Below are 20,788 nucleotides of genomic sequence, written 5' to 3' on the forward strand. Positions count from 1 at the left end.
TGTTACACCATACACAAAAATCAATTCAAAATGGATGACAGACCTAAATGTGAGACAGGAAACCATCAAAATCCTAGAGGAGAACAGAAGTAGTAACTCTTTGACATCAGCCGTAGCACTTCTTACTAGATACGACTCCTGAGGCTAGGGAAACAAAAGCAAAAATGAATGATTGGAACTTCATCAAGATAAAAATTTTCTGCACAATGAAGGATACAATCAACAAAACTAAAAGGCACCCTTGCGAATGGGAGAAGATATTTGGAAATGACATATTTGATAGAGGGTTAGTATCCAAAATCTATAAAGAGTTGATCAAACTCAACACCAAAAAAAAAAAAAAAAAAAAAAATCCAGTTAAAAAACAGGCAGAAGAAATGAATAGACATTTTTCCAAAGAAAACCATAGTGTTTTTGTTTCCTTCAAGTATATATCCAGAAAAGGAATTGCTGGATCATACGGTAATTCTATTTCTTATTTTATGAGGAACTGCCATACTGTTTTCTGTAGTGATTGTACCAATTTGTGTTCTCGCCAACAGTGCACTAAGGTTCTCTTTTCTTCACATCCTTATCGGCATTTGTTATCCCTTGTCTTTTTGATGATTTCCAGTCTAGCAGGTGTGAGGTGATATTTCATTGTGGTTTTGATTTGCATTTCCCTGATGGTTAGTCATGTTGAGCACTTTTTAACATACCTGTTGGCCTTTTGTACCTCTTTGTTGGAAAAATGTCTATTCAGGTTCTTTGCCCATTTTTAATTGGGTTCTCGTTGTTATTATTAGCTACTGAGTTGTATGAGTTCTTTATATATTTTGGATATTAAGCTCCTATCAGAAATATGACCTGCGGGGCGCCTGGGTGGCACAGCGGTTAAGCGTCTGCCTTTGGCTCAGGGCGTGGTCCCGGCGTTACGGGATCGAGCCCCACATCAGGCTCTTCTGCTATGAGCCTGCTTCTTCCTCTCCCACTCCCCCTGCTTGTGTTCCCTCTCTCGCTGGCTGTCTCTATCTCTGTCAAATAAATAAATAAAATCTTAAAAAAAAAAAAAAAAGAAATATGACCTGCAGATTTTTTCCCCAATCTGTAGGCTGTTTTTGCATTTTGTTGATTATTTCTTTTGCTGTTCAGAAGCTTTTTAATTTGTTGTAGTCCCACTTGTTCATTTTTTATTTTGTTGTTTGTGTTTTAGGTTATATAAAAAAAATCATTACTAAGACCCATGTCAAGGAGCTTTTTCTTGTATTTTCTCCTAGGAGTTTTATGGTTTCAGGTCTTTATGTTCAAGTCTTTAATTCACTTGGAGTTAATTTTTGTGAGTAGCATAAGATGGGGTCTAATTCCATTCTTTTGGATGTGAATATCTAGTTTTTTCAGCATTATTTATGGAAGAGACTGTCTTTTCTCCAGAATTCTTGGCTCACTCATCACATATTGAGTATATATGTGTTGGTTTATTTCTGGGCCCTTGGTTCTGTTCCACTGGCGTTTGTGTCTGTTTTTTACCAGTACCATATCGTTTTGATTACTGTAGCTTTATAATATTGCTTAAAATTAGAAGTACAATGACTCCCACTTTGTTCTTTCTCAGATTGCTTTGGCTATTTGAGGTCTTCTGTGGTTTCTTACAAATTTTAGGATTGTTTGGTCTTCTGTAAAAAAAAAAAAAATTCCATGGAAATCTTGATAGGGATTGCGCTGAATCTATAGTTGGCTTTGGGTAGTATGGGCATTTTAACAAGGTGAATTCTTCCAATTCATGAACACAGATAATTTTCCATTTATTCATGTCTTGTAATTCTTTCATCAATGTCTTATAGTTTCCAATGTACAGACCTTTCATCTCCTTAGTTAAATTTATTCCTATGAATTTTATTGTTTTTGATGCTATTGTAAATGGAATCATTTTATTTTTCAGCAAATTCATTAAGAGTGTATAGAAATGATACTGATTTTTGCATGTTAATTTTGTATCCTGCAACTTTATAGAATTTATTGATTATACCTAACAGTTTTTTGGGTGGAGTCTTTTGGATTTTCTATATATAAAATCAAGTCGTCTGCAAATAGAGACAGTTTTACTTCTTCCTTTCCAATTCTGATGCCTTTTCTTTTTCGTTTTATTTTGGGGTTTTTTGTTTTGTTTGCCTGTTTGCTCTAGCTAGAACTTCCAGTGCTATGTTGAATAAAATTGGTGACAGGGAGCACACCCTTATCTTGTTTCTGGTATTAGAGGAAAAGCTTTCAGCCTTTTACCATTGAGTATGATATTAGCTATGGGCTTGTCTTATATGGCCATTATTATGTTGAGGTATGTTCCCTCTATATTCAGTTTGTTGAGAATTTTTAATATGAACAGATGCTGAATTTTGTTAAATGCTTTTTCTGAATCTATTGAAATGATCATGTGATTTTTATCTTTCATTCTGTTAACATGATGTATCACATTTTTTTATTTGAGTATGGCAAACCATCTGAGCATCTCAGGGATTAATTGCACTTGATCATGGTGTATGATCCTTTTAATGTGCTGCTAAATTTGGTTTGCTAGTATTTCCTTGAGAATTTTTGCATCTATTTTCATCAGGGATATTGGCCTGTAGTTTTCTTTTCTTGTAGTATTCTTATCTGACTTTGATATCAGAATAATGCTAACCTTGTAAAATGAGTTTGGGAGTACTCCCTCTTCAGTTTTTTGGAAGAGTTTGAGAAGTATTAGCTTCTAGTGTTAATTTTTCTTTTCAATGTTTAGTAAAAATCACCAGTGAAACCATCTGGTCCTGGACCTTTCTTTGTTGGGAGATTTTTTATTACTGATTCAGTCTCCTTACTCATTATTGGTCTGCTCAAATTTTCTATTTCTTTATCATTCAGACTTGGTAGTTTGCATGTTTCTAGGAATTTATCCATTTCTTCTAGGGTATTCTAGTTTGTTGGTGTACAGTTGTCCATAGTAGTCTCTTACAATCCTTTGTATTTCTGTGGCATCATTTGTAATGTCTCGTTCTTCATTTATAATTTTATTTCTCTCTTTTTTCTTGGTTGATCTAGCTAAAAGTTTGTCACTTTTATCTTCTCAAAGAACCAACTCTTAGTTTCATTAATCTTTTCTATTGTTTTTTGGTTATTTTATTTTATTTCTGCTCTAATCTTTCTTGTTTCCTTCTTCTGCTAACTTACAGGTTTTTTTACACAACTATATTTTAAAACAGAATAATATTGTTCCTTCAAGCACAGTAAATCAAAGTTTGGGATTCCCAAAATTCTAGAAGCTAAAACTGTGAAGGCTGTCTATATTTTCTAGTGCTGTTTTTTCCTTCCTCACAGCTTAAATACAATCAAAAATTGAATTAATTTTATTATTCTTGATTTTCTAACTTTCTGTTATTAAAAAAAAAAAAAAACATTCATTCTGCACCCCACTTTCCCTACCAGAAGACTCCATGGAAGTTTTAGTTTACAAATGCATCTGCCCATCTAATTTCTTTTTAACTGCATAGACCAGTTTTGCAAGTCTGAGTTTAAATCTTGACTAAACTCTTCCACCCTTCTTCTGAAATGGAAATGTACAGTCACAGTATGAAATAGCCTATAGTGACTATTTTTTAGGACTTAGACGTCAATAATAACTTGCTGAAGTTTGATAATATACTTACTTGGTTTTCCTAAGGTCATTGAAATAGAATTTGGGAAGATCTCAGTTTTTCAAATATATTCAGAAGTAAAATCTAGAGGAAGCATACTAAATTTTTAAGCCAATTTTAATCAAGTTGAGTGATTATATGCATCAAGCTTGTAACAATCATAAATAGCCTTTCTAAAAATAACATCCTAATTATGATCACATCTGTACCCTTCTCACTCTAAGCTTTTATATATACCTATGTGGAACTGAATGGATTTCTTGTTATTTTAAGATCTCTGTGCTGTAAATCTTTTATAAATTTTCTCAAGCATTTTTCTTTACCTAGCATGGTCTTCTTCCCTGCAACTGAAGAAATCCTTACAATTCTTAAGGTCTTCTACCAATCATCCTAATTTTTATATTACTATAGTTCATGTTTATATGAGCCTGATGGCACATAGCTTCTTTGACCTCCATGATCTACTTTTAAATTAAGTGTGAGCTCCCAGAGCGCACTATGGCCAATCGCCATTGTGTTTTTCATGGTGTCTAGCACAGTACTTGGCCAACAGGCTCAATAAACAATGAGCTGAACTACACTTTTGAAAATAGGTGTCAAAACCTACCATTAAACATTTGCCGTGTATAGTAATAAAGGTATAATGCTTACTTTCACAGAAAATGCCACATGAAACCTTTTATAAAATCCAACTTCCTTTAACTAAATAGCATTTAAACTGAAGAGAATGGGTTATTTCAGTGTGTCTTTATAACAGCATCTTATGATCACGTGCTAGATTGTACAATATATATTCAAGAAAATTAATGAAAGAGCTTTTTAAATTTTGTGACATTTGACTATATTTATTACCAAAATATCTGAATTCTTATATAGCACATTATAATTTTCAATTATTTAAAACTTAATTTAGCTAGAAGGTACTTTAACTCTTTACAAGATTGGTAGCTCTGTGGCAGTTTCCAAAGCTGGAAATGTCAGAGCAGGTTCTGAGGAAAGATTTAAGGTTTTGAAAGTATTTTGAATAGAGAAACAGAAAGGAAGCATTTTCTCAGTATTGCTTCAATAATGCCATTTTAAGCATCCTCTCAAAGCATTAATTGCAGTGAGGATGAGATCAGCCAGTCGTTTTGTTTTGTTTTCTTGGCTGCAGTATTTTCACCATGTCTTCATGCTGCATTTTGCCACAAAGAGAACATTTAAAGATGGGAAAGAACTTGCCTTGAATTGCAGGAAACTGAAAGGGGACTGGAATTCCAACACAGTTCTGGGATTCTAACCCATAACCTCTTTCAGCAAAGCAGTGTTGAATTTTTATGCAATACTATAAATGAGTGGCCTACGTAATGTTTTAACTCTAAGTCAATACCTTTGAATAGAAAAGTCTGACGATTCAGAGTTCTATTTTCTCCCTTTGTGAATAAAGTAATTTTCCTATTAGGAGACTACCTACCATGTCCTCTATCCTTTCTTTTCCCCCCAAATAAAATTATTGTAGCTTCAGAGTATTGCTAACTCTGGGTTTAGAAGACAGTGTAAAACATTTCCACACTGTGAATGTTAGAGTTAGTGGACTTGGAGTTTGGTTAGAGTTTCTGGGGCAGATGGAAGAGGACAGGTAGAGTAGAAATTAATATTTTTAAAGCCAAAGACTAAAAAAAATGAATGTTTCAAATGTGTTTATTTCTCAGTAATTCTTTGCAAGGATTATTTTGCAGGTAATTAGGTTTTATTTTGAATTCAAATGGCATTTGTAATATAGACATATATGGAAATATATTTTTAGTTTTTCTTAATGCTTAGATTTAGTGAGTTTATAATCCTTTTTCTTAATATTCTTTTTTTTTCCTTCATTTTCTTCCCCACATACTCTATGAAGATATATTAGTGCAATGCTATATTAAAGGTCTGGTCACTTAGATTACACCCTGAGAACAGACCTTTCTCTTAACTTTAAAAACATAACTTAAACAGTCTATTTCGCTCATATAAATTTTTTTTTAACAATTTCTTATGTATTTGGGCAAAGTAAAGAGTTACATGGGGTAGTATAATATAAATAAAGTTTCTGCTGGAAATCTGAATTTTCCTGTTTCTCTTAATTTCATTTTAAAAATTATGCTTCAGAGTTATTTTATATTACATTCAACACAAGTGCTAAATACTATTCTAATACATGGTGTATTTGGAAAGAGTTAGGAGGAAAAAAGCTTAATTGTTTACTTCAAGGCTTACACAATCTTTGATAGAAAATTATTTCTCTTTCAAATATAAGCATAATAGCATTTTTGATATTTAAAAAATAATCACAGGGGCGCCTGGGTGGCACAGCGGTTAAGCGTCTGCCTTCGGCTCAGGGTGTGATCCCGGCAATCTGGGATCGAGCCCCACATCAGGCTCTTTGCTATGAGCCTGCTTCTTCCTCTCCCACTCCCCCTGCTTGTGTTCCCTCTCTCGCTGGCTGTTTCTATCTCTGTCAAATAAATAAATAAATAAATAAATAAATCACAAAAAAAGCTGTTTTCTAGTCTTATTTTATTCAGTAGTACCCTTTATATCATTGTATTTTCTCAACTCTAATCTGATTTTATTTCTATTGTTTATACTTAGTATATAAAAACTTACCTTATGTCAGTCCTTATGCTTCCATTACGTTTTAATGTGATCTGGTATTGGACAATTAGGAGTAGCTTTTTTTTTTTTTAAGATTTTATTTATTTATTCGACAGAGATAGAGACAGCCAGCGAGAGAGGGAACACAAGCAGGGGGAGTGGGAGAGGAAGAAGCAGGCTCATAGCGGAAGAGCCTGATGTGGGGCTCGATCCCATAATGCCGGGATCACGCCCTGAGCCGAAGACAGACGCTTAACCACTGTGCCACCCAGGCGCCCCTAGGAGTAGCTTTCTTGATTTGACAAGTGGGGACGTAGAGGTCACAAAGGCTATTTTTACAGAATTTAAGTGCTCATTTGTCTCTTAAAATATGAATATATGATGAAAATCATTTTTGGCATTAATTAAATGGCTACCACTCTTAGAATTATGAAGAAAAAATTGTTACTATTAATTACAGAATTATGAGCTTCTGTTTCAACATTCCTCTTTCAGTCTGAGACTTTATAACCACTTTTGAACATTTCTACCAGTACAGAAGAGATTTTGAGCTAAAAACAAGAGCCACTTCTAAGGAAGAGTTTGAATAATTAGAATGGTAATTTAATGAAAAGAAATAAAATGAAGAAAATAGCTTAGTGTTCATATGTTTAATTTGAAGTGAAAGCAAGACCCGCATATATACGTGTTTTTGGCTCTTGAAGATGGACTCTTTATAGCGCAGTTACGAGTGGTGACATGAATGTATATTCTCCTAGGCCGCAGGTTCTCATCAATGCCTCAAGATCCATGTATATATTAAAACTGCATGAAATTATCATATGCATCTGAATTAGGGTTTTCCAGTATGTGCTATTCCATGGGATGCTAGTGTGTAAAATACTCCGAAATGGCACATTTCACAGTAGCTTTTTAGAAGTCCCATCATCGTATTAAAGTCTTTGAGGACTTTCATTAAATAAAGTTTTAAATTTATTTTTAACTTCATTTCCCTATTTATTCTCCCACAGCCTGGCCCTTCCTTTTCATAAATATATATTAAATCCACGTGATGTGACTCTGTTCCAACAGTATACCCATACTGTGTGTTTGTGTCGCACCCTATACATACAGACTCATCTGTAGGTTATTAGTAATACACTTATAAAGAGACTTGATAGAGCTGTCAGGAAGATCTAACTTTGGGGTGGACACCATTGCCCAAGGTGTGTGCCTTAGTTTGAAAATCCAGTAATCCAATTTTATCTTCCCCTCAGAGTTGATTGGATTGAAGGAAAGGGATTTGTTTTAATCAGATTCACATGAGGTTAGTGTTTAAACAGATTTATTTGTCAATTCATAATCAGGAACTCACATTTCCAGTGATCGAAATATGATTTACATCCACTATCCAAAGTGCTTGCATGAAGGGTACCCAGTGTTTCTTGGAGGTGGAGAGGCTTAAGGAGTATTTTATTATCTAGCCCTTAGTGAAGACGGCTTAGTCATCCCTGTCCCTTAGCAGAATTTGCTCGCCTAGTGATTGTATTCGTATCAGCCAATCCAGTGTTTCCCTTCCCAAGACAGTATTGATAAAGACTGCCGAATCAGCTTCGGTGCCCTGAATTGACCACCCATCCATCTGTTCACACGGGCTCAGAAGTTGGGACAGGTCTACATTTCCTATTTACCTCTGCCTCATATCAGCAATGCCAGTCTACTTTCTCCTTTTAGCTTCTGTTTACTTATACATAAAATGAGGTGAAAATTATACCTTCCAGACCAGAAGTCTTTGTGATGACTTATTTCAATAAGACGCCAGTAGATATTTGTCATTGCCAATTTTAGAGGATTGTAGCATTTTAGAACTCAAAAAGACCTTAGATGTAACTTTGTTCATTTCCTTCATATTACATTATAGATTTTTTTTAATTGTGATGTGTAGAGATTGTGACTTGCTCAGAAATCCATATCCAGAACTAGAAAAACCAGCTTTCTTATTCTGAATAGCTATTCCCATATGTATAAATCTTGTCTTGCCGGATAAATACTTTTAAAAATCCTTGTAGAGACCATATTTGATACTACTTCTGGATCCCATAGATTGTGCTTCCAGAAGAAAGAAACTTTTTTGAGGAAAAATAATGTAATAGTCTTTCTGCTTTTATTTTGATAACATTTAAAGTGTGCACTGTAATTTTGGGTGATCTAAAGTATCAGATCTTTTAGCAGAACACAGATGATCAAAGAAGATGAGAGTAACAGAATATGGGGACATATTTCTGATGAATACATTGTTATATGATATTCTTTTATTGTTTTATATGATATTCTTTTAAAACATCTATGTGGTTGATGTTTCTCATTTTCCTAATGTTTTACCCACTTAATTTACTTTTTCTTCTGAGTAGATCAAATTATTTTATTTATATTATAAAATAATGTTGGCAGTTTTCTTTGGGACCGGCACATACTGAAGTATCTTAAATTGATAGCCATTGGTGGGTAATGGGTTTAATGGCATCTCCACTTTAATATTTAAGTAGAATATTCATTTTGCCCTTAAATATAACTTTGTAACACCCTACAAGTTAATTGAATAATTGTTCCAAAATAGGAAGAAGAAAAAGAGCTAGCTTTTCATGATAACTGTAGCAGATTAGGACTAGATTGGTATGAAGATGGAGCTGTTCAAGGTTGTATAGAACTTCTCAGAACACAGATGACATATCCTTTGAGGCAATGGTAGGGAATAAAATAGCTTTGAGAAGGAGCAGATTTCATGAATACTATACAGTGCACAGTTGCCAAAATGCATATGTGTAGGGATCGCTAGTATAGTTTTCAATGAAATGTTAGGTATGTTGTTATTTTCACATTAATATTTTTAGAGCCCCTTGGGGATGTCGCAATTTAGTTGGCTCTAATATAGTTATCTTCTACATCTTGATGGTTTTGTGGTTTTTTTTCTTTTTCCATTCTTGATTTTAGGGCTTAAGACAGGATAATGTATCCAGTAATACACAATTAACACATTGAATAATTAAGATCATCTCAGTGAATTGGGTGTTTCTTATATAATTTGGCTCCAAGACTTTGTTCAGATCTCACTATCTCGATGAGACTTACTCTGACTACGCCATTGGACACCACAGCCTGCAGACCCCTCGCTAGTGCTCTCCATCCCTCACTCCCTGCCTTGTTATTTATTTACTTTCCCTTAGTACTCAGCATCTTACTATACCATGTAGTTTATTCCTTATTATGTTTATTATTTCTCTCCCCACTAGAATATCAGGTCCAATAAGGCAAGTGTGTTTGTCCCTTTTGTTCAGGGTGTACTACTGTTGGCTACGATAGTGCCTAGCACGTAGGATGTGTTCAATAAGTATTTGTTGAAAAAAAGAATGAATACATTGACAAGTTATTTTTATGACTCTACCACTGTCATTGTATAAAAACATTAATGATTATGAACTGTCGGAATTTACATAAAGTTCTTATATATTGCTAGAAACCATTTTGTTGGATATATGTAACCATTTTATTGGAAAAGTCATACCTCAAGGTATAAAAATGAAAGCATCTCCCCCTGTAATTGCCCCTGAGATATACTTGATAGTCTCCCCCCAACGTACTCTCCCTATAGTATCTTCTTGACTAGATTCCTTGATTTCTATAGCATCTTTTGGTTATTAGAACAATTTTATTCCAGTCTTTGAAACTCAGTCCTATTCATTGTAGAACTCCCAAGTCAAGCCTGATTCAGTATTCTTCGTCTCCAGCACAGGCTTGACCTCTGGTTCCAACACTTGCAGTTGAGAGTAGAAGAGTCTCACTCGCCACCTATTTTAAGTTCCAGCCACTAGAAGCTCGAGCAGGGCTGGGAAGGGTGAAAAAAGCTTAGGGCACCAGGGCTCCTTATTGACCTGAATGAGGTTGCAGGATTTTTGGTCCTGCTATTTTGGTAGCTGACATTGACTGGTCATTGGATGCCCTCTGTGGGGCAGGCACTCACATACTGGCTCTTCCTTGACACACACGGGTTCTTCTGTGGGGGCTCTTATGGCACAGCTCGCCCACTTCTGCTTTGCCTGCAGAGTCTACCCTCCAGCCTCCTCCTGCTGAGTTGGCTCGCCCACTGGACAGATTCTACATGCAGTATCAGTGAGGTCAAGCCCAAGTAACTACAGTTTCTGTAGTGTATGTATTTTTAATTAAAAGTATCAAGCTTTGGATAGCATGTAGCCTAGTAAGTGTACTCTAGACGGTACTGTCGTAAGAACTACCAGCTCACAATGAGCCATTTCAATGATAGGAATAGAATGAAACTGGAAAATCTGAATAGTTTTTATAATTTATGAGAGACAAATAATGCTTCTGACAAATTACATTCCGAATTCCGTTTGGGGATCTTTCCCCTCAGCACATATTAATTTGATGAGAGTTAGAGAGAGATCAAGAGGAATAAGCCCAAATTTGAGAAACAATCCCAGAATTAACAGATACGTGGTTAATTGGGAACTGACGAGATGATGCTTGTTTTACCCACCGTGAACCAGGTTGACTAGAGTTGCAAACTGGAAGCAGATATGTTTCTAAACTGTCAGTTGTCTCCACATCTTAAACGCAGACTTCTGTCTGTAAGCCTCTTCTGTAATCTTCAGTGACATTCCTCCCGAGTCTCCTCCCTCAAATAATCTATACGTTATTAAATTTTGTCTCCACTGTTATTTTAAGATAAGGAACAAATTTTAAAACTTCAAACATTGGAATTAAATAGTCTCTACTGAGGATTATGAAAAACTTGACAAGGTCTCCCCTCTGAGCATGCAGCACACTGCAGGAGCGTGCACACGCTTGTCCTGTGTGCACGGCTACTCGTTAATGCACTTCCAGAAAGCCAGGAACTTTCTCTGAGATTTTGATATGCTCGTGTGTCCTTTTTCAAAAGATGTGAAGTGTATCTTCACAGATTCCTTAATATTAAGGTTAAAGGTTCTTAAAGGATGAAAATATAAAAGTCAGTTTTGCCATGAAAATACTAATTAACCTCATATTTTCCATGCTTACTGCCTATAGGAAGCATTACATTCCAGTCTTACCATATAGTTTGGATACATTAGTTTTGCTGTTGAAAATATATACTTGGGATTGACTATTTGCCTTTACATTTTTGTTTAATATTAAGTTAACATTAAGCTAATGAAGAATAGGTTTTAATTTCATTAATAATGCCCAATAAAAAACACTTTGCTTCCTACCAGAGTGGGACTTAACAACCATACTAATATTATCTGTTAATGAAGAAAGAAAGTCAAACTAAATGGAATTTCATGGGTGCAGAACATACGGATTGAAACCAACATTATGGTTAGGATTTTAGAGCCCTATGCATACAGGTATCTTAATAGGCAATACCGAGGCCCATTGTCCTGCTCATATCCTGAAATAATTAGTATAATTGACACAAATTATGTCCCATTTTGGTAGGAAGATTCTAAAATAGATCTGGAGATTAGTATTGTCTATGCAAGTAAAGTCAAATACGTATCTTTACTCAGCATTTTCTATGTCAAGAACAAATTAATTTCTTAACACCAGAATTACCTGTAGGGGCAAAGCCTGCCAATGGAGGTGTTGGGCGTATACAGTTATCTCCTAAGGTTGATGCTGAAACATAGACCTTAGTATTTACAGTCCTTACAAGTACTGCTCTTAAGAATTCACCTCCAGTAATTTGCTTATATCAATAAATATGACTCATCTGATGATGGCAGAATATTTTATGTACTTTTAATATTAGTATGTGAAGTCTAAGGTTTTCTTATAGAAAAAACTTCACTGCCTTATAGTGTGGCAACTATGCAGATCTATAAATTGACTCTTTTTGTCTCCTTGGAAAAAAAAAACTGACATGAGATTTCAATGATGTTTTTTCTCTTAGAACAGTAAAAGACACACCACCAACAAAATCAATAAACCAAAAAATAAAAGCAAAACAAAAAGCCCTCTTCACAAATTTTAAGCACCATCTACAGCTTTACGTGGTGAGAGATATAGCTACCATTCTTGAGTGATTCAAAAAGAGTCAAATGGTGTTGAGCTAAATTACAACCCTAAATGCATATTGGTGAAATGAGATGCTGGTCCATTTGCACACTAATGTGCTATTTTTAAGTCATGCATCATAGCATCTTCAAAGAGGCCTGTCATAATTATGATGGATTAGACTGCAGAGTCAGTCCTAGATGCAGTAATTGTTTCACAGATGCTGCCGATGTGACTTGAATTCATAATAAATTATGTCAGAGAGGCGGGAGAAGGAGCAAAATCAAATACCGAAGGAAAACTGCTGTGGCTAAACCTGTTTTAGTTTTAGGAAACCAAAATGTTAGCTACTAGTCAAAAGACCAGTATTTTCAGCTGAGGATAAATTTGTACCTCTGACATAGAGAATGAAGGATGACATACTTGGCATTTTTTTTAAAGATTTTATTTATTTGAGAGAGAGAGAGAGAGCACGAGCAGAGGGAGGGGCAGAAGGAGAGGGAGAAGCAGACTCGCTGCTGAGCAGGGAGCTTTATGTGGGGCTCGATCCCGGGACCCTAGGATCACGACCTGAGCCGAAGGCAGACACTTAACTGACTGAGGCACCCATGTGCCCCCATACTTGGCATTTTTACTTAAAGTTCTCAATCTCAGAAAACAAAGAGTTCTCAACCTCTGTCTCAGTATCTTTCTTTCCCTTCCTCTCTCCCTCCCTCCCTATCTTTCTCTTTCTTTTTCTCTTTCTCCCTTTCTTTCTCTCTCTCGCTCTTTCTCGCTCACTCACTCGCTCACTCTTGCAGCTTCTGAAAAATTATTCAGGAGCATTAGCTGCAATCATAGTGTGACCATAACATATTTTTGCATGTTCCTATATACATTACATTACCTGGTTATAATTTGGCCTTTAGAATTTCCAACAAAATTGGTGCTATTTATGGCTGATAGAACTATTCTTTTTCATTTCTTAGAAGGCCATACTTTATGGGAAATATTGGACTATTAAAATAAAGAGATAAACATAAATACTATGACTAATGGGATCTAAATTACAACATTTTAAGTGTGGTTTAGTTGACATCTATCATTTAAGTAAATAATTTCTAATCTGTCTCTTTAGTCTTTAATAGAAAATACCAGGGGCACCTGGTGGCACAGTTGGTTAAGGAACCACCTCTTGGTTTGGGCTCAGATTATGATCTCAGGGTTGTGAGATCCAACCTTGTGTCAGACCCCACGCTCGGTGCAGAATGTACTTGAGATTCTCTCTCCCTTTCCTTCTGCCCTTCCTGCTCGTGCTCTCTCTCTCTCCCTCAAAAATAAATAAATCTTTATTTTAAAAATGCCAAAACTGGTTTTAGAATTTGAATGTTATATTTTGTGCATTCTTAACATTTAAGTCACATTGTTGCCTTTTTAGGTATGAAGAAACCTCATACTGTACCACATAATCAAAAATCCTGTGTGTGGGGGGGTGTGCAATTTAAATAATGAGCTCCCTATTGCATTTTGATTAACAAAGATAACTGTTAAAGCAGATAAGCATGTGCCATGTCTTTTCCTAGGTTAAGGGTTCAGTAGTTAGAAAAGTCTCCATAAGTCATTTGTTGAATATTACTAGTTTTTGTTTTGTTTTTTAAGGTACTCTACCGGGGCACCTGGGTGGCTCAGTTGGTTGGGCGTCTGCCTTCAGCTCAGGTCATGATCCTGGAGTCCCATTTCAGGCCCCCTGCTCAGCGGGGAGTCTGTTTCTCCTCTGACCCTCCCCACTCTGATGCTTTCTCTCTCTCACTCTCTGTCTCTCAAATACGTAAATGATATCTATCTTTAAAAAATAAAAAATGTACTCTACCAAGTTTTTTACTTAGTCTCCTCTGTACTTGATGACTACTGATATATTCTACTTAAGACACTAGTCCTTTGCCTCAGTGATGTTGATAGACATGTTTGATGAACATTCATTATTATACTTTTAAAACTAACTTTGACTTGGGGGGGGATCAGTACTTCTCTTTTACTAAGGCAAGAGGGAATGAAGTTAAATTTCATGAGAAAGATTTTGGTTGATGGTATACAAACCTTGACAGCTAAGAGCATATTTCCCCTCTCCTAAAGTCCTGTGGCTTTTGAACAGTCACACTGCCTTACCACAGCCCAGGGCAGTGCAGGATCTGTACGTCTTTGTGTTAGCTCTATTCCATAGCACTTGCCCTGGCTGGGGTTCAACTAATGCTTGGCTGAATGCACAGATGAACTAATGGGTGTTGGGCTCTAGTTCTGTCCATAGCATTACCAGGGAAATTGTCCTCAAATATTTTAGAGAAAAAATCATCAGCAACGCAGCATTGATTAAAAAGGTAATCTAGAAAAGTAGCAAAGAAGGTATCAGAGTAACTGTGGAAACTTCAAATTCCATGTACTAAATGTTTACATTTTATTTTTTATTCTATTCCAATTAAAAGACATGAAACCTTGAAAGGCATGCAGAATGCCCTTAATTGTGCTAATAGGTACAGCCCTACAGACATGTATCCAGAATACTTTATTTTTTCATCCTAATCCTAAAAGGACTCAAATGTTGGCAAAGTGAATATATTAATAAAATCAAACCTACTCCCTGAATGATGCCACCAGTCTAGCCCTTGGGGGGGGGGTTATTTTGATGCCTAACCTCAAGCAAGGGAACAGAACTAGATCCTTCCTTATACTCTGAAATATTTTATACATTGTTAGGACCATGATCACATACTACCACTCATTTTGGATGTGTAACTGTAAAATTTCTTAGCCTTTGAAAAGTTTAAAACACAATTCACTGATTCTATGAACAAGAGTTTTGTTGTCCAGTATGACTCTGGATTGATGACTATCAAAATAATATGGCATGTACTTGATCTTGGGGAACTTTCATTCCATTTTTTTTTAAAAAAGAAAATAATATGATTTGTTAATATATTGGTAGCTCTAACAGCGTGTGTTAGAACCAGCTTGTAACAGTTTGTGAGAGCAGACTGTAAAATTTTCAGGAATTTTATAAGCTGAAGTTTGATAGCTTGAAATTAGCCATGACCCATAAGAGCATCTCTTCAGGAATATGTTAAAAGCTCGCTATTCATTTTTAAATTGTAACTAATTACTGTAACATGAAGTGTTGGCACCATGAAAAACATTCCTGGGCAAGCCTAACCAATCATCCTTACCAGGTTTACCAAAAGCTCTTTTGCCTATACTCTTGCATATAAACTTCATAACGATTTTAGGGGGGGAAATGCCTTAATTTTTATTGGACAGTATCCTCTTAGGTGAGTCACTATACCTGGTGAAAATTTGAGACTCCTAAAATAAAAATTTTCTCTCCTGATTTTTATAGATATAATTTTATTTGGCATAAATTAACCATACACCAACTTCCAAGAACTAGCATTATTTTAAAAAATATTTGAATATTCAGTTGCCCAAGGCAATAGTATCCTGATTGGTACTGTACATTATAGTAATTACATGTTCTCTAGTGTAGGACAAAATAAAGAATATTTAATCTCAATCTCAAACCATTCAGCTATGAGAATTCAAAGTACTTCCGGTATCACTTACTTATAAGAGCAAATATGAATGAATAAAAATGACTTATATTCCTAGTCTCTAAAAAGCAAAAGGAATGTCACACAAAAATCTCTATAGCAAAAATTTACATTCATTCAAAAAACAGTTTAACTTTTGTTTTTTTCCCCTAACCTTGTAAAAACAGTCTGTTAATGCTAGTTTCACTGATCAGCACATAGATATCTAAAAAAATTATTTTGGCTTTTTAATTTTATATATAAATTACTGACTTTTGTAAGCTTGGAAAAACTGCATAAATGACGCTGTAAAGATTATAACGTCGATGCTTTTTAAAAATATTTCTACAATAAGCAAGATGAACAGGTCTTCTTTCTTTCTTCCTTTTATTAAAAATAAATAATGCTTCCCATGTCAGTATAAAATCGCCAGTGTCAGTGTAAAATTAAAAGTGTGCTGTATAACTAGATTACTGGATCATGTAATATTCTGGGGTACCTACACAAAAAGTATGGTTTAAGATATATTGAATTTGAATAAAATATTTTTTTCTCTACAATGGCACTTTATTGGTTTAAATTTTCTGAATCAGATTCATAAACCAGTTACAAGTAATCCTCAAAAAAAATTATCCTCATCCAAATATAATAATTTTCTTGCTTTCCTTAAAAAAGTTAACCCTTTAGCTTTTCACATGCAGTGGTTATACTCAGTAAAGAAATTGCTGTCATAGACAGAATTGTTCTGTATATAGTTTAAATTAGTATTTAAAGATGGCTATTGTGTTTAAAGCTCCATATTGAAATAAATTTCATTTTAAGTCACCTTCATTTGTTCTTAGGAGCTCTTATGCTCATAAAAGATTTGCAAACTCCATCTATTGTAATTCTGCCCTTGACACCTTAAAGAATGTCCAAATTATGTGGAATGGATCATAATAGAGAATAATGTGTTAAGTGCTTACAGTATTTTATATATAGAAAATTAAGTAGAACAATATATATTTGATATAGAGCCTGCAAGTTTTATATACTATATAACATAACACAAATATACATGTGTGTGTATATATAAATACTTTTTGATTGGTATGAGTGGGAAATGATTTTACAGTTGTCAAAAGAAAGCATTTTTGTTATAGTATTTGGAAAGCTAATTGGCCTGGTCTCTAAAGAATTTATCTAGGCTTTTTTCTATGCTCCTTAATTTTTGAAAAATGGTAGTGGCCCTGATTTTGCAGAAACTCCTTACATTAAAGACTACAAATCAATTTTCATTCATGATTCCAGAACCTAAAGGTTTTTTTCTTATTATTAAGGATTATTAATGATCAAGAGTATTAGTCTAGCTCGGAGCTGTCCAATAGAAATAAAACATAAACCAAATACAAAATTTAAAATTTTCCAGTACTTACACTAAAACAAGTAAAAATTTAGGAACAAATGAAATTAATTTAATGATATATTTTATTTAAAATATCCAAAATAGTATTGTTTCAACATGTAATAAATATTTTTAAAAATTAAGGTATTTTATGTTTGTTTCTGTTATCCACACTAAAGTCTTTGAAATCCAATGTGTATTTACACTTATGGCACATCTTCATTTGTGCTCACCACATTTAAAGGGCCCCGTAGCCATATGTAACTAGTGGCTATGCACGTCTAACCCATCTCTTAACATTGTAGGAAGTTGGTCTAGCAGAAATAAAGAAACCACTTTGCTCTGTTGCTTTCTTGGTCCAATAGGAATTGTGACTTTGCAGTTTAAGTTTTATTTACTAATTAAGTAATATACATGCCTGAAAGTTACAAAAACAATAATAAAAAGCAGTTTCCTTCCCAGTGTTGTTCTCTAGACTCTCCAATCTTTTTTCTGGATGCAAAATATTATTACAATTTTGTTGTATATTCTCCCAGAGCTGATTTTATATTTATTTTTATAAATGTATAGGTTGTAGCATTTTTAAAAAGATTTTATTTATTTATTTGAGAGAGACTGAGACAGCATGAGCAGGGGAGGGGCAGAAGGAGAGAGAAAGAGAAGTAGACTCCCCATTGAGCACAGAGCCCCCGCGGGGCTCGACAACCGCAGGGCTTGATCCTGAGACCCTGAGATCATGACCTGAGCCAAAGTCAGACGCTTAACCCACTGAGCCACCCAGGCGCCCCCAGGTTGTAGCATTCTTATACACATTGTTCTGCAGCTTGCTAGATTTCATTTAATTACTTGGAAATACTTCCACCTGAAAATGTAGGTTGTTTCCAACCATTTACTATTGCAAAAGACTGTGCATACATCACGTAACATATATATGAGCATATTTGTTAGATAGCTTCTTAAAACTGAAGGGACAAAGTCTCTATGAAACTGTAGATTATTGCCAAATTGTCCTCCATGGTATTTGTACTCATTTTCACTCCCATGAACCACACAAGGGAGTGTCTGTTTCCCCACATGCTTGCCAACATCTTGTATTATCAAACTTTTTGATCTTTGCCAATTTGAGGAAAAAACTGTATCTTGCTGAGGTTTTAATTTACATTTTTTTCATGAGTGATACTAGACATTATTTTAAACCTTATTTAAGGGCCATTTGCATTTCATTTTCTGTGAACTGTCCATGTCCTTTGCTCGTTTTTCTATTCAATGATTGGTTTTTCCCTTGTCAGTTTGTCAGAGTTCTGTATATTAAGAAAAGTTTTATGTGATTCTTAACTTCACTTACAGGTTTATTTTTGCATGCATAAATTTTACTGAACTTTCTCATTTTTTATGGCTTCTAGATTTTATGTCATAAAGAACTTACCCAGTCATTAGATTATTTTTTTTAAAGTTTTCTCAGGCTATTTTAGATCTTTTAGTGTTTTGCTTTACATATTTAAGTGTTAAATCCATCTAAAATTCATTTTGGTATAAGATGTTAGGGGTAAATCCAAGTTTATCATTTTTTCAGAGGACTGTCCAGTTGTTCCAGTATCATATTGATTTGCAGTGCCATCAGGATGCCACATTTCTGTGTGGGTTAGGATCAATTTCTGGACATTCTGTTCTGTTTCATTGGTCTTATTAACATTCTTTTATTTACTGATTTTCAAGTATAAGCTGTGTTAAGTACAGTAGCCTTTGTTCCTTTTTACTATCTTTTAATTTGGTTACTGCCCTGCCCAGGCCCCTTTACAATTTTTTTTCAGGTTATTCCTGGCTACCCAGCTTGTTTATTTTTCCACGTGAACTTTAGAGTCAGGTGCTTTAATTCCTCACAACATTCTGCTAGTATTTTTATTGAGAATACAGTAAATTAATAAATTCATTTGACAACTACCCAAGAACATATTATACCTTCTACTTGTGTATCTGTCAGTACTGTCTTAAAGATTTACTTAAATAGGCCTTCCGCATTTCTTTTTAGGTTTATTCTTAGTGTTTTAAGAATATTTTTTCCTGTTACAGTATTTTATTCCACTAAAGCTTCTGACTGGTTGTTGCTTTTATATATCAAAGCTATTAATTTTCTTATTCAACTACTTTTCTCATAAACTGTAATTGTTTTTCAGTTGATTCTCTTGGTTGACCAGTATACAATCTTATTATCTATAAATGATAACTTTAGTGTTGCTTTCCAATGTTTATATCTTATTTCTTCCCCTTTGTCACTTGTCTTGGTTAGTAAGCAATGGCTATTTTAATAGTTTTTTATAGCCCAAAAGGACAATCGTCTAGATTTTTTACGTACATCCTTAAAATAAATGTGATGAGAAAAGCTGTGGGAGAATAAAGCATGACCGTACCTTGAATGGAGCAGCATTCATTTTATATGATGGATTATTTATGTTTTTTAGTGCCCATTTCTTCCTGCACTCCAATCATTTGAACTTTGAAATCTCCATCAGTATTGGTCTCAAAAATATTTGAATTAATGAGCGAACGAAGAATGGTTGTAACATGAGCAAATTTATATCAATTTTCTGAAACTAACTGGATGCTCACTCTGTACTAAGCACAAAAACAGAGTATTCTGAAGTTCACAGTCCAGTGAGTAAACAAAATAAAATCGAGTATGGTATATTCAGCAGTAAACCATATACAAGATACAGGAATAACAGAGATGGGAGTGATTAATTCTCTTGGAAAATCAAAGAAGGAGTCGTAAAGGAAGTGATACCTGAGACTGTTTCAGAGAAATGCGCAGGAGTCACTGGGCAAAGCAGGGAACTAAGAAGGCATCCTAGGCCAACAAAACAACAGCATGGAGGTCTGAAACCATTTACCATGTTTGGGTATTTATAAGCTGTTATTATAGTTGGAGTATAAGCTGTGAGAGTAAGTAGGAGGAGAGAAAAACAGAAATCTGCGTATGAAAAAACCATTTGTAACGGGCAGGAATTCTCAGAAATCCCTGTGAAGGAAGACATAGAATCTCCTAGAAATGACATTTTATAAATGACCCTTCTCACCCCATTCCGTTTCCTGGAATAGTAAACACTAAAGGGAGCATGCCTTGTCTTTCAGGCGTGTGAGTGAAAGAGTTTGAGAACTACTAACACAGGCAACGTGGAGCCGGGAAAGCATGTTAAGGAGGATATGACATCACATTTGCGTTGAGAACATTTCCTTTGGTAACAATTTGAAGGAACCATGAAGGACTAGGGAGAGGACAGGCTGGGCTGGGGAAGAAACCCTCTAAAAAGCTACTGCCACAAATAATGAAGCAAAATAATGTGTGTCTGGCTACCAAGTATCAGTGCAGATAATTCAAGGAACATACAGGAAATGGAATTGATAGACCTTAGCAAGTGATTGGATGTATAAGGTACGAGAGAAGAAAGAAAGGAGGTAATCTTTCTCTATTGTTCTTAGCATTTTGACAAAAAGAATTATTTGGGAAGGAAGTTGATTCTATTTACTAATACAGTATGAGCTTCCTACATTAGCTGGTGATT

The 20,788-nt window shown here is 34.9% G+C and overlaps 1 protein-coding gene across 2 annotated transcripts in view; it reads left to right on the top strand.

Moving 5' to 3' along the window:
* The window catches only part of TET2 (tet methylcytosine dioxygenase 2), a 126,747-nt gene that overhangs the window by 59,129 nt on the left and 46,830 nt on the right, over window positions 1–20,788 (top strand). The window lies entirely within an intron of this gene.

The sequence above is a fragment of the Ursus arctos genome, unplaced genomic scaffold (assembly GCF_023065955.2).
Source record: "Ursus arctos isolate Adak ecotype North America unplaced genomic scaffold, UrsArc2.0 scaffold_11, whole genome shotgun sequence".
Taxonomy (NCBI): Eukaryota; Metazoa; Chordata; class Mammalia; order Carnivora; family Ursidae; genus Ursus; species Ursus arctos.